Source organism: Apium graveolens, chromosome 10 (genome assembly GCF_009905375.1).
Source record: "Apium graveolens cultivar Ventura chromosome 10, ASM990537v1, whole genome shotgun sequence".
Taxonomy (NCBI): Eukaryota; Viridiplantae; Streptophyta; class Magnoliopsida; order Apiales; family Apiaceae; genus Apium; species Apium graveolens.
This window is the reverse complement of record NC_133656.1, coordinates 105,043,423-105,071,346: the sequence shown is the minus strand read 5'-3', so window position 1 is coordinate 105,071,346 and position 27,924 is coordinate 105,043,423.

Below are 27,924 nucleotides of genomic sequence, written 5' to 3'. Positions count from 1 at the left end.
GCTGTTCTCGCATTTCTCTGTCCATTCGAACTTCTCAGTCTTACGAGTAAGCCGCGTTAAAGGGGCTACTATCTTTACAACTTGAACGAACCTCCGGTAGTGACCGGCCAATCCTACCTCTGGTAGTCGACCAAACCATGGTCATCAATTCATCAGTGGTCCTTTATCCAATCCTGTCAGGATCCTCCATGGGATCCTCCTCAACAACTATCCCTTCTAGGACAACATCCTCAACCGCTACATCCTCAATATCAATATCATCCGGTCCCGCGTTAGGACACTCTATCGGATCCATAATCTGATCCCCAATAAATAATAAAACATCATCGCGTTGATGTTCCTCAACTTCAGGGTTCGGAGTCCCGCTACCATATACGATAACGAACTACGCTTCTATCGCTACATTTATAAGGGTTCCCATAAGGGTTTTAACTGTCAGTACTACGTTAGGTAGTCCGACTATGAACTTGGCAAGAGTTCTTATTATCTTAGTGAACTTATTATCTTAACGTCCCATCATCTCTGAGGTTTATAACGCTTAGCTCTGATACCATTTCTGTAACACCCCCAGATCCGGGGTCGGGGATCCGGGTCGTCACGGTCTTTCTTTCCACAATATCACTTCACTTAATTCATAATAAATAACCTTATGCTGTGACCCCATACTAACACACACCACAACCCGTTATAGTCTCAGAGATGAAATTTAAATAAGTACAAGTCTTTGAATCCACAATTTAAAAGTTATTACAACCCAAAATGATTACTTGATAAATTTACAGTTAATTGCCATTATCTGCCACAAGTTATAATTATACATAATTGATTCTCAAAAGTAGATGGTCTGATCTACAATAGATCTACCTCTGCAGCTATAGCAGCTACAACATCAACGGGAAGACGCGGGACGCTTCCCACGCGCTTGCGCTGGGTCTGCTGGAGTCTGGCCATCTTTCCTAACTGTTGTTGTGTGATGAAGAAATAAAGCAAGGGTGAGCAGCAAGCCCACCAAAATAATATGTATAATGATTTACAATATATGAGCCTACTCATAATACTCATGAAAGTCTTGGTCAAAAGAAATGAACCAAGTTTGATATCTTAATGCGATGAAGTCGCAAAATATTCAGTATATATACATATATACTTTTCAAAATATTGGAAGTCCTCTTCCATGCATAATATACACAAAGTCCCAGTGTATAACTGTATAAAAAATATCGTTGCAAGGTGATCTCATATATCTAACCTTGTCTCAACGTTTTTCTGAAAATCTTTGTCATACATAAGACAATTATTAATTAGATATAAGTTTAAAAGATGAAGTTACCAAATACTTGACTGCACTTATATCATTTATAAAGCTACTTGAACTACCACTGTTCAAAGTATAATGAGCTTTTACCAGTTCATCACATAGATGAGACTACAAGACAAGATTTGAATAGATTAAATCTTTAAAATATTATTAAAGGAAATGAAGTTATGACATACTTCATTAAGTCTGATATATATATATATCCACATATACATCTTCCTTTATACATTTCCTGAAAACCTCTGTCATGTAAAGTATGAACAGAATTGCAATATCCAATAAGTTTGGAAAGGAAAAGAATTTTGGCATAAACCAGATATCTTGCTGATCAGGCAAAGATACCAATAAGTAACCTTTTCTACTAGTAGATGGATGAATCCCCCACCGGTCATCACCCTGGCCTCATAAGGACCTTGTGCTGGACCGCCACCCGGCCTCTTACGCGTTGATGGACTGCCACCCAGCCACTTACACAATAATAGACCGTACCCCGGCCTGTCGCTTATGCCGACTCAATTAGATGGGCTTACTTCCCGAATATTGGGCAAGTAATCAATTCATTTACCAAAACTGCAACCTCGTTGCGAATATAAAATACACCACAGAGCCGGATTCCCCAGGTTTTGAGCGAGTATTTAAATCCCCTAAAAAAAAGGAAGATCTTAAATATAAAAATGAGTTTTGGGATCCGCTCTAACTTTAAAAATCATTTTGAAGACTCGAAAACACTTTATAGAGTGTTTGGAGTAAAGCTGATTTAATGAAGTAAATCAGTCCCCAGAATATTTAGAAATGACTGAATATTATTATTTAAATAATATTCCCATAAAGAATAATCTTTATAAAAATAATTGAAGTAGAAGTATTAAAACTTATACTTGAAACGAGTATTAAATAACTAAAGATATACTTATATGAAAGTATTATCTTTATTTGAATAATCGAAAATAAGTTTGATTATTTACACCTTATTCTTTAATAAAATAAAGAACAAATCTCAGCCAATAATCGGAGTCATAGATCCTCAAATGAATATTCAAAAATATTCATTAAATAATTATAAACTGAGTCATAAGCCCTCGAATGAATATTCAAATAATATTCAGATAATAAAATAAAAGGAGTCATAAGTCCTCGGAGGAATATTCAAGTAATACTCATTAAATAAAATAAAGTGAGTCATACATCCTCAATTGAATATTCAAATAATATTCATTTAATATAAAGGAGTCATACGCATTCGAATAATATTCGAAATAATAAAATAAAGTTGAAGTTATCGAATAAACCTTATTCGATTAATAGTTTTGAAAACTATGACCATATATATATATATAAATATATATATATATATATATCCATATCCATATATACAAAATCTACTCGGGATCCTCGACTCCCAGTTTTAGAAAATATTTTCACCTTTGGGTCCCTATACTAAGGGTATATGCAAGTTACCGCTATTCTCTAGCATAGGTATTATCAACTGAACCAACAGATATATATTTCAAGAATATGAAACAGGCATGCATATATACCATATCACATGCTACAATATATCGCAAGAATTTTGCTAAATAACCAATATGCATTTATCGCAAGATCATGCATATACAAATGTATACATCACAACAACAGTATAACGGATAGAATACTTGCCTGAGCGACTTGGGGTGATAAAAGGCTCGGGACGAGTCTGGTAACCTATAAACAACAAGTAAGTTGGAATTAAACCAAAATCACTTGTAAATCTATACTTTAACTAACTTAGACTCTAACGCTTGTTTTGCGCTCACTGATTTGCTTAAGTCACTCGGGTACCCTCGGCTCCACCATTTTTAATAATTTAACCTTTACGAGTTTTAAAGCGATTCCTTCGCGAGTGTCTTACCAACTGCCTAACACACTTACCATAAATGTTTCATACATTAATTAACCCTTTTTGGTCTTTAACCTATATTTCAAAGTAAGGCGAGGGAAAAAGTTTCGTTCGCGAAATGCCGTTACTTGAAACGGTCGTTTCTCCTAAACCGTGCATCGGAATCGAACGAACTACATATCAAAACGAAGCTCGTAACATGAGCTATCTAAACATGGCAGTGGTCATAAACTAGCAGGGGATTCTCGGGTCCTAATGCTATGCACAAAAACAGTCCAAAGAAAATCGGACGTTACGACGGCTATGTTTACGCGATTTCCAAATTTTAAACCATTCAAAACCAATCACAAATCAACCTCAATCCAACATACAACCAACATCCATCCTCATCACATCATAACAACCCCAACCAATTCAATTTAATCATTCATACTTATGCCTAAGCTTAACTTTAATCATACTTAAGTTCTTTTAATCAAAACCACAACATTTACCATTCCATTTCACTACCATTCCAAATCCTAAACTCTAAATCACAACAACAAGCTACAATATCATCCTACTAATCAAAATCATCTTATAATACATAGGAATCTAGGGTTTGGAGATGGTATACCTTCCTTGAAGTGGTGGGAGGAGCTAGGAAGCCTTAAGAAGCTTTGAGAAGTCTTAGGAAAGCTTGGATCTTCAAGAAAAACAAGAAAAACTTCAAGTTAAAAACTTGAAAACACTATTCATAGTCTTCTTCTTTGATTAAATGAAGAAGATGGAGAAGGAATTGATGGCTTAAACTCATGGTATAGCCCTAACTAAGCATGAAGATGATTAGGGAATTAACTCACCAATTTAGGAAGCTTGGATCTTTGATTTTGAATTTCTCCTCCATTTGCAATAGTAAAAGCCGAGAGCAAGCTTGCTTGGATGAGAGAATGGTTTTTGTGTTTTGATGAAAATGATTTGCTAGGCTTGGTTGGCTTGTTTTTGTGTTTGATTTAGTAAATTACCTAGTTGCCCTTGATTTTGTGTGGTTAAAAAGTCACCACATCTCCTTCCTTTCTTGTCATGCCTATGTCATCCTCATGATGTAATCCTCCCCTCCTTGTCCTCTTTCTATTGGTTGGATGACATCATTCCCACTAATCCCTTTGATTAACTTCTTAATCGTTTGCCTAATGACCGCTGATCTGTTATACGGTTCGCTTAACTTTCGTTTTCGTTTATCGTTTGAGGGATCATACCCGGGATCTTATTACTTAGGTTCCCTTAACCTTTCTCAATATATTGTATTCCTTTTATGATCCTCTCTTATAATCCTTTTTTTTATCCTATTACTTTATACTCAATTCTTTCCGTATCTAGTGGATTTCCGGGAAAAATCAAAGTGTTCGGATTTGGATTCTGACGATCTTTACATACACTTATATACCACATAGAGTACTAATAATATCCCATAAGATCAATAACAGAACTCCTACATAGCGTGGCATGAAAAGTTTTCTCGTTCAGCAAAAACACTATTCATAAGGGTTTCAAAATTTCTCAAAAATTGGGGTTATTACATACTTACAATCAATTTATATATATATGTGATTTATTTAATTACGAATTTAATTGTAAGAACTTCAAAAATTCATAATAAAAAATCTATACATCCTAAAATTATAAAAAAATACCCAGACGATCTACAACACTTGTAGAACCCAGATCAACATTCAAAATTATTCTGAGAAACGATTTCTCATCAGACAAAATTAATCCATGATATAACTTGTAAAAATCATAATTAATTCATACAAGCACATAAAATTCTGAAATTTTTACCACAGATCTATATGCATACAACCTATACTCTGATACCATTGTTGGATATTAATCGCAGCGGAGGCATGGTAAAACACTTTTACACACATAAAATCCAAATAAAAGCACATAAATCGTGGTAAAAACGTAGGGATCGGTTACTAACCTTTAATATGCGATCCAAAAGCAACGATCGGAGATCCTTAGCAGCTGCTCCTCAAACGTGAAGCACTCCACCGGTATCCACCAAGAAAACGACGATAAGGAGGAGGAGGAGGAGGTGAAGAGAATTTGGTTTTCTAAAACTTTTGGGTTTTTAGGGTTCGAATGAAAATATGGTCTATAATAGTATATTTATAGGCAAAATTTTCAGCTAAAATTTTCCCATAAATAATATTATTATTATCCCATTTATTATTCTCATTAATAATTAAAATACCATTTAATTATTAATCCTTTTTCTAAACACTTTAGAAATAATTCTCTCTCTTGATTTAATTTCCAAAAATTAAATCCTTTAATTAATAATATTAAGAACTTTTCTTAATTAATTTATAATCAATTAAATCTCATTTAATCAATTATTAAATTTGCCAATTAATTATTTATTTCATAAATAAATAATTATCAGCCATTATTAATTAATTCCTCCACCATTAAATCATTCTCTTTTTATGGTGTGACCCTGTAGGTTCAATATTAAGCCGGTAGTAGAAATAAATAATAATAAAACTATTTTATCATTATTTATATAAATTCTCTAATTTATTAAATATGATTAATTAATTAATCACATTTATTCTACATCGTGAGGGATACTTCTCAGCATATCGCGACTATCCGGATAATATGAATTCACTGCTTAGAATACCAAGAACCTATTCAGTGAATAGTTACCGCACAATAAACTCCTTCTACCCTACAATGTCCCGATTAAATACAAGGCATGGATCTCATGTCAAGCCTATCTAATTCAATCACTTGCTTACCATTTACTATGGTTAGTTCTATGCAAATTAGAAACTCCTTTCTAATTTCATTCACTCTGGCCAGAGATTCCTGAACTAGCATAAGTGGATCAGCCTTGAACATTCGCTTCCTTCACTGGAAGGGGTAGATCCTTTATTGATCATACACTATCTTCGTGTACAAATTCCTATACCCAGTAGAGCCCTAATAATTGTCCTTGGAGACTAAGAACTAAACCAAAGCATAGTTCAGTGTACACAAGATGACTATGATGACCTCAAGTCTAAGGATACTTGTACAACTATCACTATGTGAACAACTGCTGACACGTGAGTGAACTCCATCAGTTGTTCAGCTGGGCGAGTCATGTTCAGTGAACTTATTCTATAATAAGCACCTACATACTAGCTATAGTGTCACCACACAAATGTCTATGAGAACAGACATCCTTCATAATGAAGCAAGCATAGTATGTACCGATCTCTGTGGATTATTAATTACCAGTTAGTAATCCTACGACCAGGAACTATTTAAGTTTAGAGTTATCATCTTTTAGGTCTCACTATTATGATTTCATCATAATCCATAAAAAGCTTTACTCTAAACTATGGTATATCTTATTTAAACACTTAAATAGATAAAGCCCGTAATAAAAACAAAACAAGTCTTTTATTAATATCAATGGAATCAAAACAGATTACATAAAAGGTTATTCCTAAATCCTAATACTTGATTGGACTTAGGACATATTCCTTTCAGGACCATTATCTGAGACCAGTACTCTTGGGATCCCAAACCTCATCAATATGTTGTCCATGAACTTGATGCAGTCTTGTTGGTTTATTGTTCTCATTGCCTTTGCTTCTACCCACTTTATCATATAATCAATTGAAACTAGTAAGTACCTGAGGTCTCCTCTGGCCCTGGGAAAGGGTCCCATGATATCAATGCCCCATACGGCAAATAGGATTGGTGACAAGACTGAAGAAGGTAGGACGGGGCTCATCCGTGTCACATTGCTGAAGAGTTGGCATTCCTTACATCTTTTCACAAAGTCTATTGCGTCCTGGTGAATAGTGGGCCAGTAGTACCCCTGCCTTATGATTTTGTGAGCTAGTACTTTTGCGGACATGTGGTCCCCGCAGATTCCTTCGTGAACTTCCATGAGGCAGTACTGTTCTTCTCCTGGGCCTATGCACTTGAGGATCGGGGAGGAGAAGGTCTGGCGATAGAGTTTACCCTCTTCGATGAAGAATTTTGAAGCTTTTGCCTTTAACCTTTGAGCCTTCCCTTTATCCTCCGGGAGCTCTCCCTTCTCTAGGTAGTTAATAAATGGAGTCATCCAATTTGGGCCGTTATATATTTCCATGACTTCTTCAGACTCTGTGCTCGGTTTCTGTAATTCCTCGAAGTAGACGGAGCAATCCAGGTCTGATGAATTTTGAACAAGTTTAGATAGTGCATCAGCTTCTGAATTCTCCTCTCTGCATATTTGGATGACTTGGATTTTTGGTATGGAGGCGAGGTAGCTTTGGACCAGAGCCTGGTATTTGGCTAGAACTGGATCCTTGGCCATGTACTTGCCGTTTGTTTGCTTTACCACGATCTGGGAGTCGCTGTAGATTTTAAGATCCTGTATCCTGAGTGTTCTTGCTAGCTTCAATCCTGCGATCAAGGCCTCGTATTCTGCCTGGTTGTTTGTCGCTGAAAAGCCAAAGGAGATTGCTGTTTGGATTGTGAATCCTTCTGGGCTCTTTAGGATGAGCCCGGCTCCTGATCTTTCGTTTGTTGAAGAACCATCAACTTTGAGGGCCCAAGCTTCTGTTTCTTGATCTGTGTTTCTCTCAGGGTCAATGCTCATGGGCACGGGTTCTTCTTCTGGGAAATTGCATTCTATGATGAAATCAGCTAGAGCCCGGGCTTTGATTGCTGTTCTAGGAATGAAACTCAGATTGAACTGACTTAGCTCAACTGCCCAATTTACCAACCTCCCTGAGACATCTGGCTTGTGTATTATCTTCCTTAACGGTTGGTTGGTTACAACTCGTATCTCCCTTCCCTGGAAGTAGTGTCTGAGTTTCCTGGATGCTGTGACTAAGGCAAAAGCAAACTTTTCTAGCCTCGGGTACCGGGTTTCTGCATCTTTTAGCACTTGGCTCACATAATAAACTGGTTGCTATTTGCCATTCTCTTCCCTGATCAAGGCTGCTCCAATTGCCAGGGCCCCTGCTGACAGGTAAAGGGATAGGGGTTCCCCGGGTTGGGCTTTGGTTAACACAGGGGGTTGAGAAAGATACCTTTTTATTTCTTCAAATGCGCTTTGGCATTCTGGGCTCCAATTAACTTCTCTCTTGTTGGTTACTCCTTTTAACAGGTCAAAGAAGGGTAGGCATTTTTCAGCTAGCTTGGAGATGAATCTTCTGAGTGCAGCTAGTGACCCTGCTAGCTTCTACACATCTTTTTGTGTTCTGGGGGTCTTCATCTCTTGGATTGCCTTTATCTTTTCTAGGTTGGCCTCAATCCCTTGGTTGCTTATCATGAATCCAAGGAATTTTCCTGCCCCTACTCCGAATGTGCATTTTTCTGGATTGAGCCTGAGTGAGTATTTTCTCAAGTTGTCGAAGCATTCTCTCAGGTCTCCTATGTGCCCGGGGATGCTTGTGGATTTTGCAATCATGTCATCCACATAGGATTCCAGGTTCCTTCCAATCTGGTCCTTCAAGATTTTATTCATTGCCCTTTGATATGTTGTTCCCGCATTAGTCAATCCGAATGGCAGCATTACATAGGCATAGACCGCCATGTGGGTGATGAAGGCTGTCTTTAGAATGTCTCTGGGATTCATCTTGATCTGGTTGTACCCCGAGTAGGCGTCCATGAAACTTAGCATCACGTGCCCAGAAGTCGCATCGATCAATTGGTCAATGTTTGGCAAGGGGTAGGTGTCTTTGGGGCATGCGCTTTTCAGGTCTGTGTAATCGATACATATTCTCCATTTTCTGTTTGCTTTTTTCACCATCACTATATTTGCCATCCATTCCGGGTACTTGACTTCGCATATTATTCCAGCTTTCAGTAGTTTCTCAATTTCTTCATCGATTGCTTTCTGCCTTTCTGGGGTAAAATTTCTTCTCTTTTACTTGACTGGCTTCCTCTCTGGGTTGACGTCCAAACTATGCATCGCTATGGATTCATCCAACCCGGGCATTTCTTTCGGGGTCCAAGCGAATATATCAGAGTACCCTTGGAGTAGCGATACCAGGTCTTTTCTGAAATTAGCCTCGAGCCCGAATCCTATCTTTATCTTTTTGGAAGGATCGCTTGTACTGATCAGAATTGTTTCTGTTTCAACAACGGCCTCTATCTTGGATTGATCCGTATTTGATACCATCTTCTGGATCCGAGCCTCTGTGTTCTTTTTCATATAAATCTGAGCCTGGGCTGTCATCTCTTTATTGTTTCTTTCTCCAATTTTTTCTGGGTTGGTTGCTTGCACAGTAGGGTTGGTTTGGCCAAGGCCTAGGCTCAATTCAATCTCTTCTGTGACTTGGTTGCTTTTTTGCTCTTCTGAGCTTGGTTTGGTTGCTTTCATATCTTGGAGGGATTCTATGACCTGAACTTCTTTTCTCGCGTCGTCCCTTGGGTGGGGGCGATGTTTCTTAATATTTTGCTGTTTCTGGAGCACCACAGCCTTTCTCTTGTTGTCTTGATGAGTTTCAGCCATTACCAGAGCCTGGCTATAACATCTTTCAGCTACCTCATAGTCTCCCTTGATTTCTTCTACTCCGGTTGGAGTTGGGAATTTGATTTTCAAATGTGATATGGAGGTGATTGCTTGGATCCTGGTCAAGGCCGAGCGCCCGATTATGCCGTTGTAGGATGAAGGGGTATTGATCACGTAGAACTTTATCACATGGGTAACTTGGTTTGAGCCCGATCCGAATACGAATGGCAAGTATAAAGTTCCCTGGATTGGGACCAAGTTGTTCCCGAACCTATACAGAGGTTCCTCTTGGCATTCATTGGAGCGTACGCTCCCAAGTTTCATCCTGTCAACGGTGTGCTTGAAGAGTATGTTTACTGATGATCTATTATCGATCAACATCCTTCTTACTTCATTGTCAAAGACATCAAGTGTTACGACCAAGGCTTCGTTGTGATTCGAGTTTACTCCTTCATAGTCCTTGTTGCTGAATGAGATGATCATCTCCGGGTAGGATTGAATGGAGAATACCTCATCTCCTGAGCTCGGGCTCCTAGGGGGAGAGTGTGAACCTCCCAGGATCACATTTACCATATTCTTACCTTTTCTTTGCCTTTCTTCTCTCTGATTTTTCTCCCTTGAGATGTATTGATTCAGGTTGCCTTTCTTGACTTGATCTTCAATGAAGTATTTTAAAGAGAGACAATTTTCAGTCTTGTATCCATGGGTTTCATGATAGTCGCACTGCCTGTTATAAGGCCTGCTCTCTGGCGGAGTCTGCATTGGCTTTGGAGGATAGTAGAATGGCTTTCCCTTGATTTCTTTCAGTATCTCTTCCCGGGTCCTGTTTAGTGGTGTCCACTCTGGCTCTTGCCTAGGCTCCCTTGCCTACCTAGGTGGACCGGGATCACTTTTGGATTCTGTTTTAGGGCCCAATCTTTGGAATATTGGGGTGTTTTGTATAACATTTGTTTGCTGGGTTTGGTTGCTTTGTTTGAACTTTTTCTCCTGATGGTAACCCCCTTTCGGTTGGTCATCAGAAGATTTGTTCATGTTTCCTCCATTCTGAGTCATTCTCCTCGCCTGGAGAACGTCTGTTTCTTTTATGAACCGGGCTGCCATAGAATAAGCCGCGGCCAGGCTTTGGGGCTCTTTATTTATTAACTCCACAATATACCTCTCGTTGTGTTCTGGATCCAGGTTTCTTCGAAATATGCTTAGAGCCTCCCTTTCATCGAGATTCGAAACTTTGTTGATGGCTTCCTGGAACCTCCGCATATAGGCTGAGAGTGCTTCGTTATCATACTGGCGGATTGTCTCGAGGTGGCACATGTGCATTTCATGTGTTTTGTTGGCTCTGAATCTTCTAAGGAAGGCTCCTCTGAATTCTTTCCAGGAGTGGATGCTTCTTGATGGGATTCTGCTGAACCATCTTTGAGCCCCCCCTTTGAGGGTCGAGGCGAAGAATCTGGATTTCGTCAAATCATTGTAATAGTATATCTGAGCTATCTGTTCAAAGTAGTTGAGGTGCTCTTCCGGATCCCCCAATCCATCGAAAGAGTCGAAGTTGTAGTGTTTGAGATTTTTCTGCCGAGGGATGGCTTCTAGGGAGTGACTGAAGGGCGTGAGGGTCTCCCCAACTTCCACTCCAGATTCTTTCTCCATTTTTCTCTGGAGCTCGTAAATCATGTCCTTGAGATCTTTCTGACCCTCCTCTTCGTCATCAGAAATAAGTTCGGGGGTAGGGTCCCTCCGAGTTCTTTTGCCTCTTGCTTTAGCTAGGAGCCTCTCCTCCTCCAGTTGTATTCTTTTCTGAATTTTTTGCTCCAGCTTTTCTTCCTCTTCCTTTCTTATCTTTTCTCTGATTTCTTCTAACTTTTTCTTTCTGGTTTCTCTTGTCTCCTTCTTGCTAGACTCCTTTTGATTTTTCTTTGCCTTGGCCCCAATTCGGTCGAAGACAGATCTCCTGGATTGCTGAGAGTCCCCGGACTCTTCTTGCTCATCATCTTGTTCAAATTCCATCTGAGCCCGGGCTTGTTCATCTCTGTAGAGCCTGATTGCTTCAGCAAGTTCGTGGCTTGTTAAGTTAGCCATATGCTCCTCTGCAACTGGAACATTGGTGTACTTGTACTGATTGAGCTCTATGACATTTTTGGCATCCCTTACCGGGGTATGCTGTGTCAGTGGTTGCTCCTGGAAGATCTCTCTGTCTCCTCCAGGTTCTTGGGCTTGAGAGGGGTCTTGATCCTGAATGTGGGTACTGGCGGAGGGCCTACCAGCTGTACTTTTTCCTGCTCTTGCCATTACCATAATTGTACAAACAACTGACCAAGATTTGAGGCTACAAATGTGGATCTGAGGTTGCTTTTTTGAATGTTACGAAAAATTTCCAGAATAACAACAAGCAAACTTTCTGGGTTTTGCTAACAATAATACCAAACAAGAACAGCAGGCTCTTGAACACAAAAGAAAATATGCAAGCTAAAACAGTTTTGGGTTTTAAAATCACCAAGACTATCAAACCCCAGGCTTCAAGATTATTAAGATTATCAAACCCTAAACAAGCAAAGCTTAACAAACAAGAGCGGGCTCACACAAATGTGGCCTAAAGCAACAAGCTCACACAAACGTGGCTAAAATGAACATTCATATTCAAGAAAGGGTTTGGTTGTTTATGTTCTTATAGGTTCGAAAGTGGACTCTCTCAACAGTTTGCTGATGAAGATGAATCCAGGGGCACCGAGACCCAAGGATGGAGCGCCCTTCCTTCTAGCGCCAAATGATAACTCCGGTGAGTGGGCGGCTCCGTCCGACGGCGTTCCTGGACCTTCTGTGTGTGGATGAGGTGTAGCTGCTGGTTGGGCGCCTGCAAAACAACACCGGAAGGGGGTTTGGCTCCCACGACGCCTCCGGTGTAAGAATAAGAACCAGCTTTGTAGAAGATGAAGGTATGTATATTTATGTAATTTAGAGGCTGCTGTGTGTTTGTGTGTGGATGTGTATATGTGATGGCTGCTGTGTGTTTTTGAGTGTATGAGAGTGTGTGAGTGTGCAAGAATGAATATTTTCCAACCCCCAAACCCTTCAGCCTTGGGGGTATATATAGCCCCAAGGTAGGGTTTAGGGGTAGTTACCTCTGAATCTGGGCCGTTGGATCTTGGGAGCGGAGGACACCTGGCTTGGGGGATTACTTACACGTGTCCAGGGGAGGACCACCTCCAGAGTGTCCTAACGGCCTTCTGACACGCGTCGTGCTTGTCTGGTATGTTGGTTATTGATAGATGTCATAGTCACGTGCCCACGTACCCTTGCTTGGCGGGTTGTGGGATGTGCATGTGTTTGCTGAGACCCCCCTCATGGTTGTCTTGGCCCCGATCCGGATCCGGGTATGCAGGTGGATCCGGATCCGGGCAATAGGATAGACCCGGGCCTGGGAGAGGGGGGTCTTGGTAGGTTAGTTGAGCCTGTATTCCTTTAGTCCAGGTTGACGCCTATCCGGGTCTCTTATAACCTATCAACCAACACGTTAAGTCGTTAATGAAAACATTCAGCTAATCTCCACCATTCAAAGGCCTTATTCATTAACCAACTTCTTTTGGAAACAAAATAATTTTGTTTTTCTATTAACTGTTACGTATTTAGATTGTTCAACTTGTAATATTTATGCACGTTGTCATAAATAAAATTGAATCAATTAAATGTACTTCTTGTCCCCTCTAAACGAAAACCTAGATTAAACGAACTCTTCTACTGTTTATTATTGCTAAATTATATTATTAATTATTATCATTTGTTTGTCAGGAGATTATTAATTATTATGACTAACAAATATAATGAGAGGGTTCATTCGACTTAACATTTGTCATAGATTTTTGCAGTATGTGAAAATATGAATATCATTGATTTACATCAGAAACCTTATTTTACATTTGATGTATAATATTAGGGCTTAAAGGATTCTAATGTAAACTCTAGATAATTAATGCTACAAGAAAAACGGTTATCTGCTATCAGCGTTTTGATAGGAAATGGGCTATTTCTGGTAGAAAAAGGGGGCAATTCCTACCAAAAGGCTTGGTGGGATTTGCTCTATTCAGAATTGTTTTTGGTAGGAATTGGTGTTTGTATTTCAAATGGTCCCACAAGTAGCTGCCTGTGTGGCACGTCACATGGGCGGCCACATCACCTGCCATGTTAGCTGCCACATCATATAAATTGGGGTCAGGTTGATGAGTTAGCATGTGGACCCATCCACGTGTCCTGCCACGTGGCAATTGACACACATGGCAATTGACACAGAAAAGACTTTTTTGTACCAAAATTGGTAGGTTTTGAGTGAGTATTTCCTACCATAACTGGTAGGTTTTAATTGACCAATGGTAGGTTTTATGTCAGAAAACATGAATATCAGCATTTCCTACCAATCATTTCCTACCACTGTTTATCTTGAATGTGGTAGGAAATACCTTGAATGTGGTAGGAAATGGCTTGAATGTGGTGGGAAATGTTGGACAGTTTTTTTATTAAAAAAAATTATTTCATTGATATCAATATAGAACAAGTTGTACATAAATTAATATGTAAATCATAAGCATACAATAATAACCAAAATTGAAAAATTCATCATAAATCACAATCCGGACATATCACCATTATAACATTAAAATAAATTACATCTCCGTGATAATTTCATATTAGATATAATTATTTATTACAACAATTAATAGATGTTTCAAAAGTTAAGACTAATCATCTTCAAGTTCTCATCATTGTTGAATCATGTGCCTTCATTTTTTTGTAATTTCTTCATTATCGTTGTTGAATAATTTGTCTACATTCCTTGTGATTTTTCCATTTTCGTCTTTGTTTGTTTCATTTCCTTGGTCTCGAGTGAATAAAATCTACATAAGAAGAGTAAATAAATGTTAGTAGTCATTAACGCACATAAACAATTAATACATGTAGTAAAAAATAAAGAAGTAATTATATAAACGAATCAAGATAAAAAATATGTTAAAAATATTGAAATGCATACATATATATGAGATGGTTTAAATGAAGAAGATGAAGATATTTATCAAAAGATAAGAAGAGGATGGAGAAATTATGAAATGAAATTTTGGTAGAGTAGATGAAATTGAAAGTGAAAAGAGGAAGATAGTAGTTTATAAGTTCAAGTCACCTATTTCCTACCAATATTGGTAGGTTATGGTTTTAGGCGCAATTTTCAAATTTTTGAGTTTAATTTTGGCTCCGTATTTGAAATTTTCATTTTTGATTTTGGCTCCACATTTGAATTTTTTGTGAAATTAAGGTTCATTTCCAACCAATACTGTTAGGTTTTGAATTTGACGAAAATTTTGAATTTTTGGTTTTGGCTCCATATTTAAAACTTTTAGTTTTGGCTCCATATTTGAATTTTCGTGAAACTAAAGTTCATTTACTACCAATATTGGTAGGTTTTGAGTTGAACTTTGTTTTTGAATTTTTGGATTTCGCTCTAATTTTAAAAATTTTGAATTTACTTTCATGTTTAAAATTTTCGTGAAACTACAACCAATATAGGTAGGTAATGGGGTTTAACGATTTTTTTAAAAAATTTAGTGTGAGTGCAATTATTAAAAGTTAAATTAAATATTTTAAAAAAAATTTAAATATCACTATAGGACTAAATACTTTAAAAAGGACTAGTCAAACTACCGGTTGACTTTTAAAAAAATAAACCAAATATATTTAATTTTATTCTAAAAATTTTATCATATGCCTAAAATATATAGTGAAACAAACAAATATATCTTAGTTAAAAATTTGGATAATATTTATTTAAAATCCAATATTATACGAAATTATTAAAATAATAATTTAATTACTATTTTCACGTGTAGGAAATACCCAACTAGGAAAAGGACAAACAACTTTTTTGGGTAAAATCTACCAATTCTGGTAGGAGTTAAAAGTTTGTTTTATGGATCTATTATAAAAACATAATAGCTTAATTTTTAAAAATTCAATATTTTGACTACATGTATAAAATTCATGTATCTAATCATCCGTAAGGTTGGATTATTAAAAAAAATCCAAGTGTGTAATCCTAAACATCCCCGACACTTTGAGTTGAAAACCTAACTCAATCTCCGAATAATCTTGACTTTCTGTTTTCTAAACGATTTTTTTAGTCATAATTATTTTCTTACCCAATTTTTTTTCCTAGTTTTATTTCACTATAAAATGACATTTCACTTGAAAAGTTTTAATTTATCGAATCATTTACATATTTAATATTTTTTCGTAATAATTATAATTATCCAAAAATAAATGAAAACACAGGACTGTAAGTGTATTCAACTAACTTTTAGAGTTCCGCTATTAAAATGAATAGATGTTTATGTTTTTAGAGTTTGATCAACGAAAATGTGACAAATAATGGGCGAAAAGTACTAAAATATATATTTTTCTTGCAGTTTTTTTCTATAAATCTATTATAAAAACATAATAGCTTATTTTTTAAAAATTCTATATTTCAATTACATGTATAAAACTCATATCTAATCATCCGTAAGGTTGGATTATTAAAAAAATCCAAATGTCTAACCCTTCCCCGAAACTTTGAGTTGAAAACCTAACTAAATCTTCGAACAATCTCGACGTCCGTTTTCTAAACGATTTTCTTAGTCATAATTGTCTTCTTACCCAATTTTTTTCCTACTTTTATTTCACTATAAAATGACATATCACTTGAACAGTTTTAATTTATCGAATCATTTTCATATTTAATATTTTTTTCGTAATAATTAGAATTATCCAAAACATAAATGGAAACACAAAACTGTAAGTGTAATCAACTAAATTTTAGAGTTTTTGTATTAAAATGAATAGATGTTTATGTTTTTAGAGTTTGATCAACGGAAATGTGATAAACAATAGGCGAAAAGTACAAAAAATATATTTTACTTGTAGTTTTTTTCTATAGATCTATTAGAAAAACATGATAGCTTAATGTTAAAAATTCTATATTTCAATTACATGTATAAAACTCATATATATAATCATCCGTAAGGTTGGATTATTAAAAAAATCCAAATGTCTAACTCATCCCCGAAATTTTGAGTTGAAAACCTAACTCGATCTTCGAACAATCTCGACGTTCCGTTTTCCAAACGATTTTCTTAGTCATAATTGTTTTCTTACCCAATTTTTTCCCTAGTTTTTTCACTATAAAATGACATTTCACTTGAAAAGTTTTAATTTATCGAATCATTTTCATATTTAATATTTTTTTTCGTAATAATTATAATTATCCAAAAAATAAATAGAAACACAAAACTGTAAGTGTAATCAACTAAATTTTAGAGTTTCAGTATTAAAATGAATAGATGTTTATATTTTTAGAGTTTGATCAACGGAAATGTGATAAACAATGGGCGAAAAGTACAAAAAATATATTTTCCTTGCATTTTTTTCTATAGATCTGTTATAAAAACATAATAGCTTAATTTTTAAAAATTCTATATTTCAATTACATGTATAAAACTCATATATATAATCATCCCTAAGGTTGGATTATTAAAAAAATCCAAATGTCTAACCCATCCCCGAAACTTTGAGTTGAAAATCTAACTCAATCTTCGAACAATCTCGACGTTCTGTTTTCTAAACGATTTTCTTAGTTATAATTGTTTTCTTACCCAATTTTTTTTCTAGTTTTATTTCACTATAAAATGATATTTCACTTGAAAATTTTTAATTTATCGAATCATTTTCATATTTAATATTTTTTTGATAATAATTATAATTATCCAAAAAATAAATGAAAACACGAGACTGTAAGTGTAATCAACTAACTTTTAGAATTTCACTATTAAAATGAATAGATATTTATGTTTTTAGAGTTTGATCAACGGAAATGTGACAAATAATGGACAAAAAGTGGAAAAAACACATTTTTCTTAGTTTTCTCCCATTTCCTACCAATATTGGTAGGAAACGACCTGAATTATTGATATTTTTTATACTTCAAAAAATGTTATATATTCTTAACAATACGTGGCCTGCTGATGTGGTTGGTGGGGTTATTTTCACATTAAGATTCTACCAAAACCTACCAACCTTGGTAGGAAAAACTTTCCCACCAAACAGGGTAGGAAATGGTCTCAAATTGATGATATTATTTCTTTTTTCATAAAAAAGTTTAATCAATAAAATAAGTGAGGGCTGATGACGTGGTTGGCGGGACCATTTCGGTATCAAATTTCGGTCAAAACCTACCAAAATCGGTAGGTTTTGAGTTTCCCACCAATATTGGTAGGTTTTGGTGCTTGCATGTACAAAATTTGGGCCCCACCTAAAGCAATTCCTACCAGTTTACGGGTTGATAGGAAATGGTAGAGCAATTCCAACCAAATTTTTCTGGTTTGATTTGATTGGTTGTAAAAAGCCGTTTTTCTTGTAGTGTAATGTAAATCAAACTCAGATATAATTTATTAATTATTAATTTTATACTATACTATAATAAGTTATAATCTGGTATGTCTTTTTTGTTTGGTTGGGTAATTTCCATTTGTGACCGTCGAATTTTTTTAAGCGAGTGATGAGGATTGCTAGATTCAAATATTAAAAGAATATATATTACTCAAAATCCCAGATTCGAACCTTACCTAATCAAATATTTATATTATTTTTATACACCATTAAAACTCATAGATTCGAACCCCACCAACAACAAATACTTATATTATTATTTATACACCACCCAATATTCAGGTTCGAATCCCACAAATAATAAATATTTATATTATTATTTATAAATATACTAATAAGGAAATGATTCAAAAAAAATTATACATTTAAATAATATAAAAATAATAATGAAGACCCGTGCATCACACGGGTTGCAAGGCTAGTCTATACTATATTATAATAGACGAAACATTAAAAATTTGGTAATCGGTCAGTCGGTACTTGCTGAAATTACATAATTACCCCTACTTAGTCTATTTTAATTCAAATAATATTAAAATAATTAAAAGAAGTCTACCCTTACTAAATTATTACTTTTGCTACCCGGAAAAAAAAAGAAAAATTAAAAGTTACCTTGGTAAATTGTACAAGAACATGCCAACCTTTGCTGAAGTACTCTTACTAATCTGTACATAAACATGGTCGAGACTAACAAGTGTTAACAAGTCCTGAGATAAATCTTCCAACAGTCCTGATGGAAGAGCAAAGCAAAGCACTAGATTGTACCGAGTATTACTCCCATTATCCCGGGGGAGTAATATTTATTTATTGGAAAAAAATTATTGATCTAATATGTTTTAATTTGAAAATAATAATAATATCATAAGTATAAAATATTTGTTTGGTCAATTAGTTCTAATTCTAATTGATATTGAAGTGATTCATCCATCAATTTAAATTTTAATTCATATTAAACTGTATACCGTTTTAACTGATGTCAAAGCCAAATTCTTTTATCTATACTATATTAAGGCCTATATTATTATCATTAAAAGTTTGTTTGATACTATATTTCCTTAATAAAATACCTTTCTTATTTTTGGTACGGTACTTCTTTTAAATAAAACACGTTACTTTTCTTATGTTATCCGACTAAAACACCTCTTTCCAAATTAAGGATAATTTTATTTAATAAAATATTATTTACACGTATCTATATATATATATATCTATATAAAAGATGAAACATTATTGTACCTATTTTTTTGGTACACGTTGAATTTACCTAATTACCCTTATCTATTATATTCTAATCTCAATATATATTAAAAATAATAGACTTAATATATGTTTGCATATTAATCCGAGAAATACATGATATTAGGTACTCTAAGTTACTAAATATACGAGTAATCTTCGTGAATAATATAAAGACTTATTTTATAGGATTTATGTACAATGTAAAAAATATCTAAATATTAAAGCCAACATCGTTGATCAAATTTCATTGAACCACTTAATTGGGTTGTGCTTCCTTTTTGGCATTTGTTTTTTGGCATTTGTATACGAGTCTTCTAACTCTCATATAACCAAGAGCAGGTTCATGTATAAATTATACTAGCATATAACATGTATATCGCATGAATTACTTTTAACACTCGAATAATTTTTAATAATATATTTATCTTAAGATTATTAATATATTAATGTATTAATATAGATTTTTTAATAGTTGAAAAAAATATTTAAGAACATAATAAGTTATAATAATATATATTTTATGATAATTTAAAAATTGACTGAAAATAAATAATATAATATATAATATGTTGTTTAGGAGACTCGAATCTTGAACCCGTACAAATTAGTAAAAATAAAGAATATAAAAGTTTAAATATAATACGATGTTGACGGAATTCGAACCTTGAACATATGAGAGCAATTTAAATATGAATATAATTTTACTTTATTGTTATATTCAACGGTTTCTATCTATCTGTCTTTAGATTTAGCGATTGTTATTTACTGTACCAAACAACAACTGTACCAAACAACCGACCAACTACTACCAAATAGAAGGTGTTCTATTTATAATAATATATAATATAATAGATTAATATTATAAGTACTTATTTTTTGGTTATTATATGAAACTACATTAATGTTTCCTATAACCAAACATTAAAAGTTTGATCGTCTGTATTTATTTTTTAATATAAATTAATTTTACATTATTTGTAACGTCTGGGAAATATTATGTAATTATTTTTCTCAATAAATAATTATTATGTGATTTTTATGTGAATTTTGGTGAATTATTTGATGATGGATAATAATATTTGGATGTTTATTTCTGATAAAAGTGAGATATTTTAATTTCCAATTATCCAGAATTAAATATGGATAATTTTAATATTTTTCTGGTAATTTTTGGATTATCATATGATTTTATAAGGATTTATAGAATTAATAATGATTATTTTACATAATTATAAAATTAATTTTTAGAATCAGAAATCGTCCCACTTCAATCGTTTTCGCGTTTTTACAACCCGAAACTCTTCCGAAAATTCCTTCCTAACCTAATCCGATAATTCTGAACACTTTTCATGTTTTGACTTTCGCGATCCGAGTTAAAGTTTAACCTGTACAAGTCCCGGTGCGAAATTTTCGATACGCAAATCATTTTATATATCGATAAAAATCCGTATTCTCAAAAGGCGGGACATTATTACCTTATTTTCCTATAAAGTATTTTATAGGAAGCTCTGTTTTGATAATTATCCAAGTCTGGTATTAAAATCGTATCGTCTTTTCAGTTACTTAGCGACTAAGTAACCTATTTTCGGAACCGATCTGTAAATGTAATTATCAAATTATTAACTAAATAAAATATGTGATGAGTCTGTCAGCTATGTGGTGCTGTATTATTGATTGGTTGTGATTTGTTGGACGCAAAGATTAATTTTATAGTTAATTATCGAGCTGTATGAATTTAATTCGTTTAAAATAATTTTATTGAATATTTATTCTTATAAATGATAAAATTGTTTCTAAAATTATTTTTGTTGTTCTATAATTTTATTTATTATTTTAGGGGTTATAAAATTTGGAAATCAATATTTTATTAATTATTTGATTTTAAATGATTTTCTGATCTCATTTAATTGTAAAATCAATATTTAATTCCAGAATTCTTCAAAAATTATGAAATCCATATTTTATTAAGTTGGAATATTTCAAAAATTTTAAAAATTATTTGAAATTGTTTCGAGGAATTGTTGCACTCGCTGTGTATCGTTAATTCCACGTCTCGATGTCAGAAATGGGGATAATAACAAGAATAATAAAAAAAAATCAAATAAATATGATTATGTTTATCTCCTTCCTTATCAATCTCTACAGCTCTCTTGTCTCTCTCTTTGCCGACTTCAACCTCTCTCATTTTCACTCTATCTCTACTCAATCTCTCTAATTCTCGATACCTCTCTACTGATTTCTCTCATTCTCTCCCCTTTCTTCCCTGTTCTCCACCGCTGCTTCTTTTCCGGCGAGTGGCGCCGCCCTGCCCTGTTTCAATCGCTGCCGTGATTCAGTTTTCTTTCCAGTAATTACTCGGCTCCATCCCTGTAGTTTGTATATATATACATACGAGTATATATATATCTATGTGTGATGTGTTTGTTTTGTTTTAATTTTCCGCCGCCCCTCACCAGTTTCCGGTAAGGACGGTGGTGCGTGCGTAATCGGGTGTGTGTGTGGCAGTAGTTGTGGCTATTGTGGGTGTCCGGTGTTGTGTTTTCCGGCTTTTCTTCGCTTGCCGCCGGCTTATGTCCGGCGAGGTGGCCCCTGTGTTGGCAGCGCGTATGCGCGTGTTGCTGTGCTGGTTTTCAGAAATTTTTATTTATTTTATTATTTTATTTCTTTGCAGGAAATTATTGAATAAATATCCTGTTAGATATATTTGATAATGTCATGGCTAATATGTTTTATGTTTAGCTTTCAGATCTTACTTGAACAGGATAAATCAGTACTTAACTGTTGATCAGTACTTATACTGGAAGTCAGGACTTAAGGATATCAGTACTTATGTTATCAGGAGATAATCATCAGAAGATAGATATCAGAACTTAAGTGCTGAAGGACGATCAGATAAGGACAGTAGCTGATTAAAGGAAAGAAGATCAAGATAAACATAAGAAGAGATATGCATGAAGAAGGAATTCTGTAAAGAATGGAATACTTGGAAGAAAAGATATCTGATTGATATATTTTAGGAAGCAGAATTATATTCCATATCAATTAGCGATTATCTTGTAACTGTGTAGTATATAAACACAGACATAGGGTTTACACTATAAGTGTTATCATTATTCGAGAAGATTATTTATTGCAACCCTAGCAGCTCTCGTGATATTGTTCATCACTGAGAGGTAACAGTTCCATATTGTAACAGAGTTTATTGTTTCAATAAAGTTTGTTTTCTGTTACTTAAGTTCTTAAAGTTCGATTTGAGTGTACTATATACTGTATTCACCCCCTCTACAGTGTGTGTGTGACCTAACAAGTGGTATCAGAGCCTATCTGTTAACACACATATAGTTAAAGATCCAAACACAATCATGTCGGACACAGAAACTCCAACTAAGCCTACCAAAACTGAGGAACCACCAAAGACACAAATTCAGAGTCGGTATGAGACCATCAGAGTTCCCATACTGAGACCATCTGAATATCCCATATGGAAGGTAAGGATGACCATGTTCCTGGAAGCAACAGATCCAGAATACCTTGATAGAATCAAGGAAGGCCCTCACAAACCAACCAAGCTCGCTGTTGCAGTTGCAGGTGAAGCAGCAAAGACCGTACCAAAGGAGAAGAGTGATTATACTGCTGAAGATATAGCATCAATTGCTAAGGATGCCAAGGTACGACACTTACTGCATAGTGCCATTGATAATGTAATGTCAAACAGGGTAATTAACTGCAAGACTGCTAAGGAGATATGGGATGCTCTGGAAACAAGGTGTCAGGGAACGGAGACAATTAAGAAGAACAGGAAGACAATACTCACTCAAGAGTATGAACACTTTGACTCAAAGATTAATGAGTCATTGAATGATTTATATGATAGATTTGTCAAACTTTTGAATGATTTGTCATTGGTTGATAAAGAGTATGATCTTGAAGATTCAAACCTTAAGTTCCTGTTAGCTTTTCCTGAATGCTGGGATTTGAAGGCAACGACAATAAGAGACAACTACAATCTTGATGAAATAACTCTTGACGAAATCTATGGAATGCTCAAGTCTCATGAGCTTGAGATGGAACAAAGAAGCAAGAGGAAAGGAGGTAAGTCAAGGACAGTTGCTCTTAAGGCTGAAGAAGAATCCCCCAAAGCAGCTTCCTCAAAGAAAGACAAGGGTAAAGCTCTTTTCATAAAGTCTGATACTGAGTCATCAAGTTCTGAGAGTGATGATGACTCAGATTCTGAAAGCTTGCCTGAGACTGATGCTGATGAGGAGATGATGAAACTGTGTGCTCTTATGGTGAAAGGAATCACAAAGATTGCATACAGTTGTTCAGGAAAGGAAAGAAGTTTTCTAGGAAAGGCATAAGTTCTGATAAGAAGAATTTCAGAAGATCTGAAGGCAGAGGAGGAAAGTCTGACAGAGGAGATTACACCAATGTTAAATGCTATAACTGTGGTGAGAAAGGCCACATATCTCCTGATTGCAAGAAGGTAAAGGGTGACAAAGGCAAGGCTCTTGTCACAAAGCAGAAAAGCTGGACAGACACCTCAGACTCTGAAAGTGAGGAAAACTATGCATTGATGGCAAATGCTGATATAGAAAGTGCTGAGACCAGTTCTGAAGCTGCTGAAACAAAGGTACCTCAGAGTACTTATGCTTTTCATACTGATGATATTAATGAGTTGAGAAGATATCTTAAAACCATGTTTGTTAGTTATAGAGATCAAACTTTAACATGTGAAAGATTAACTTCTGAAAATCTTGCATTTAAGAAAAGAAATGATTTCTTAGAAAAAGAGTTAGTCATGTTCCATCAAACTCAGAAGGATAGAGATGATGCCTTTTATGTTAGGAATGAAGTGCTAAAAATGAATGAATCTCTAAAAACTGAGTTAGAAAAGGAAAGAGAGATTATCAGGACTTGGACTAACTCTGGCAAAACAACTCAAAATTTGCTAAGTAGTGGAAACTGGAAAGAGGGCTTAGGTTATGGAGAAGATAAGAATGATAAAGGAACTGAAGAAATTAAGCCTGTTGATAAGCAAAAGCCAAAGTTAAAACCTGTTAAGTTTGTAACTATAAAGTCTGAAAATAAGAAATCAGAAGTTACAAAGGAATTAACTTCTGACAAACTAAAACAGGAAAAGACAGCTGAAGTGAACATAGGCTTAATGACAAAGAAGCAGCTTAAGCATAAGCTGAAAGATGTTAAGAATGAAAACAAGGTAAAATCACCTAGGAAAAATAGGAATGGAAAGGAAGGTGTGAATAAAAGCAATAATTATAAACCTGTTCCTGATGCTTCTAGGAAAACATGTCATAACTGTGGAAGTTCTAACCATCTGGCTTCTTTTTGCAGGAAGAATAAGAATATTAACTCCTTACCTTCAAAATCAGGAGTTAAAAGTTAGTCTGTTAGATACAAACCACAAAATCCTTGTTTTCATTGTGGTAGTTTATGGCATTCCATTTATACTTGTAAGGAATATCATAGCTTGTACTATGATTATTATCAAATAAAACCTTCTTTGAAGAAAGTTTCCATTGTTCCTTCTAGTGTAAATTCTGATTCAAAGTCTGATAGTGTAAGTTCTGATAAGAAAAATGTTAACATAAACTCTGATGCTAAATCCGCTGCAAATGTTAACAAACTTAAAAAGGCCAAAGGATCCAAGCAAGTCTGGGTCCTTAAAACTAATAATTAGTGGTCTTTGTGATTGCAGGGCAACAGGAAAAATATTCTAGTTCTGGACAGTGGATGTTCAGGACATATGACTGGAAATAAGGCCCTTCTATCAGACTTTGTGGAGAAAGCTGGCCCAAGTGTTTCTTATGGAGATGGCAACATTGGAAAAACATTGGGATATGACAATATCAATCTTGGAAATGTCATAATTAAAGAAGTAGCTCTGGTCTCAGGACTTAAACACAACCTACTGAGTATAAGTCAAATCTGTGACAGAGGTTATCATGTTGATTTCTTTGAAGAACACTGTGAAATTGTGAGTAAATCTAAAGGCAAAGTTGTTCTGAAAGGATACAGGCGTGGTAACATTTATGAAGCTAAGCTTTCAACAAGTACTGATGGTTCTGCAATCTGTCTGATGAGGAGATCATCAATTGAAGAAAGCTGGAATTGGCACAAGAAACTCTCTCATTTAAATTTCAACAATATAAATGAACTGGTCAAGATAGATCTTGTAAGAGGATTGCCAAAAACAGTATTTGCTCCTGATGGTCTTTGTGATTCATGTCAGAAAGCCAAACAAAGAAAATCTTCATTCAAGAGCAAGACTGAATCATCAATTCTTGAGCCTTATCATCTACTACATGTTGATCTATTTGGTCCAGTAAATGTCATGTCTATTGCAAAGAAGAAGTATGCGTTGGTCATAGTGGATGAGTTCACCAGATACACATGGGTGTATTTCTTGCACACAAAAAGTGAAACTGCATCTATCTTGATTGATCATGTCAAATAGCTGGATAAAATGGTCAAAGATTCTGTGAAAATTTTAAGGAGTGACAATGGCACTGAGTTCAAGAATTTGATAATGGAAGAGTTCTGCAAAAACCATGGAATAAAGCAGGAATTTTCTGCTCCTGGAACTCCACAGCAGAATGGAGTTGTTGAAAGAAAGAATAGGACTCTCATTGAAGCTGCACGTACAATGCTTGAAGAAGCAAAGCTTCCAACCTATTTCTGGGCTGAAGCTGTGCAGACTGCTTGTTTTACTCAAAATGCAACACTCATTAACAAGCATGGAAAAACACCATATGAGATGGTGAAGAAAAAGAAGCCAAATCTGAAATATTTTCATGTAATTGGATGCAAGTGTTTTGTTCTCAAGACTCATCCTGAACAACTATCAAAGTTTGATCTAAAAGCTGATGAAGGAATCTTTGTTGGATATCCACTTTCCACAAAAGCCTTTAGAGTCTATAATTTGAGAACAAAAGTGGTCATGGAATCTATCAATGTCTCTTTTGATGACAAGAAGATTACTGGTCTGGAAGATTTCATTGACCATGATCAGCTGAGATTTGAAAATGAAGACTCAAATTCTGATACTGAAACTCCTGACAGTCTAAGTCCTGATACTGTAAACTCTGATGGAATAAACTCTGATGTTATTGAAACTGTGGTGGCTACGCCAAGGGAAGATGCACCTATGCAGGGGGAACATACTCAAGATCCTACCACAGCTCAAGAAACATCAGAACATACATCTGGCTCTTCAAGTTCTGATTCGTCAAGTTCTGATAAGTCAAGTTCTGATAGTGCTGAAAATCTAAATACTGAAGAATCCAACTCAGAGAGCACAGTTTCAGGGGGAGCATCAGAAAATGAAGATAGCATGGATCATGGGGGAGCATCCAGTTCTAGAGAAAACCTTCCATCTGCAAGGAAGTGGACAAAATCACATACACCTGATTTGATAATTGGAAATCCTGATGCAGGTGTCAGAACTAGAACAGGTACTTCAAATGAATGTCTCTACAATTCTTTTCTCTCTCAGACTGAGCCAAAAAAAGTTGAAGAAGCTCTTCAAGATGCTGATTGGGTGCAAGCAATGCAGGAAGAGTTAAATGAATTTGAAAGAAACAAAGTCTGGACCCTAGTGCCAAGACCAAAGAATAGATCCGTTGTTGGTACAAAATGGGTATTCAGAAACAAAACTGACAGTGATGGCATAATTACAAGGAATAAGGCAAGGCTGGTTGCAAAAGGATATTCTCAACAGGAAGGAATTGATTATGATGAAACATTTGCACCAGTTGCTAGGTTAGAAGCCATAAGGATATTTTTGGCTTATGCTGCTCACAAAAAGTTTACTGTCTTTCAAATGGATGTGAAAAGTGCTTTTCTCAATGGAGAATTGGAGGAGGAGGTATATGTTGAACAACCTCCAGGCTTTGTAGATACCAAACATCCAGATTATGTCTATAGGCTTGATAAACCACTTTATGGACTTAAGCAAGCTCCTAGAGCATGGTATGAGACTTTAGCTCAGTTTCTTCTGGAAAGTGGATTCAACAGAGGAACAATAGACAAAACACTATTCTACCTCAACCATGGAAAGGACTTACTTATGGTTCAGATTTATGTTGATGATATCATTTTTGGGTCTACAAATGACAAACTTTGCAAGAAGTTTGCCAAACTAATGCAGTCAAGATATCAGATGAGTATGATGGGGGAACTTAGCTATTTTCTGGGCCTTCAAGTCAAGCAGAATGAAGAAGGCACTTTTATTTGTCAAACCAAGTACACCAAAAACTTGCTGAAGAAATTTGGAATGCAAGATTGTTCAAGTGTATCCACTCCTATGGCCACTGTAACAAAACTGGATAAGGATACCAGTAAATCAGTAGATATTACTGACTACAGAGGTATGATTGGCTCTCTACTCTATCTAACTGCTAGTAGACCTGATATCATGTATGCTACCTGTCTTTGTGCAAGATTTCAAGCAGATCCAAGAGAACCTCACTTAACAGCTGTAAAAAGAATCTTTAAGTATCTTAAAGGAACAGCTGCTCT